At 39.1% G+C, this 1,400-nt stretch overlaps 1 protein-coding gene across 1 annotated transcript in view; it reads right to left on the bottom strand.

Annotated features, from left to right (window-relative positions):
* Positions 1–1,400, bottom strand: part of LOC119592950 (muscle calcium channel subunit alpha-1-like) — a gene marked incomplete at its 5' end in the record, with an annotated part of 130,968 nt that overhangs the window by 129,093 nt on the left and 475 nt on the right.

Here is a 1,400-nt window from a genome sequence, read left to right as displayed (position 1 = left end):
GCATGTTTGTTTTGCATGTATGATTTTTTTTTTCAAATATAAAATATGACTCAAAGCTAGCTTTCATTTCAACTCGAATAAAGGCTAACGGCTAGAATTATAGTTTTCCAGTAAGCGTTTTCGTGCTCGATCTTCTCATACAGAAAAGTGCTAAACAAGTCAACTGTTCGTGTCTCATCAATGCTACAAAACGCACTGTCATTCACTAAAATACTGTGTGAAATATAAAAAGAAACACGTGTCGAGTGAATTCCGGACTGAAGGTACTACACGAGTGCGAGTCAACATCAAAATGGGGACTTGTGTGTAGGAATGATCAAACTGCTAATGAAGAAGATTCACAAAATGACAAGAATATATATTTCTGTACGAGCAAAAACAGTTAAATGAAGAAATAAGAGAGCTGTTTGTTTTGCATCACAGACACCCGGTGTCATGGCTCTGTTCCACATCAATAAGGACGATATTCCATTTTTTTTTCTGCAGGGAAACTGACCTTAGAGATGCTCACTGTATGGCGCGTATTTTTGCTAGCTGCGGAACATACATAGTAAAAAAAGAGTAAACAGTTCTAAGCACTAATGTCTAATACTAGAGGCCAGCCACCAGCAGCCCGACACCTGGTTAGATGACCAACCTTTCAGTACCTGACCTTTGACCCTACCGCTGCCTAAGCTAATTGCCTCATCTCTAAGGGCACTTAACCTCTCTATGGTGCCTTCTACAACTCCTAAACTTTGCACTCTTACTGATCACAGATTTATAATATCATCTCCTTATCTAATGTATTATAATTTGGTTCTCTCTTACCATAACATTTCATAATTGTGCAAAGCTCATTAATTTTTCTTATGATCATTCTAATCCATTTCTCTTTACATCCTGTCCTCTTTACGTTAACTTAAAAACTAAATATTACCAAAGCCAAACTGAATCTTTCTTTCTCACTGTTTGTGTGATATGATCCCCACTCCTGTAATAAAAAAATCTTACAACATTTATGCAGTGAAATTTAGAAGTATTCTACCCGAAGACCTGCACCATAACCACACTGACCTTCACTCTGAGCCAAAGCAACCCTTTCGCTGTATCATCCCTTGCTTCATCCTTCATCCACTGTCCTCCTCCTGACTCCCTTGGCCCGCCCCTTCCTTTCTGTCTTGGTCCTCTAACTACGTAGCCTCCATTTTATCCTTCTAGGTCTTTACCTAACTTCATGGTTTTTTTAATTTCCCAAGACGTTTTTCTAACTTCCTATATTCTTTTTACCAACTTCTTAGGTCTCATCCTGTGTTCCCTGAAACGTTTTTTTCTAACTTTCTAGGCCTTCACCCTATTCTCCTTTTCTTTCTCGGGCTCCTTGGTCCTCCTCCTCCACTATTCTCTCCCAACTTCCTAGG

Source organism: Penaeus monodon, chromosome 31 (assembly GCF_015228065.2).
Source record: "Penaeus monodon isolate SGIC_2016 chromosome 31, NSTDA_Pmon_1, whole genome shotgun sequence".
Lineage (NCBI taxonomy): Eukaryota > Metazoa > Arthropoda > Malacostraca > Decapoda > Penaeidae > Penaeus > Penaeus monodon.
The sequence above is the reverse complement of the archived record's forward strand: the minus strand, read 5'-3'. Positions and strand labels throughout refer to the sequence as shown.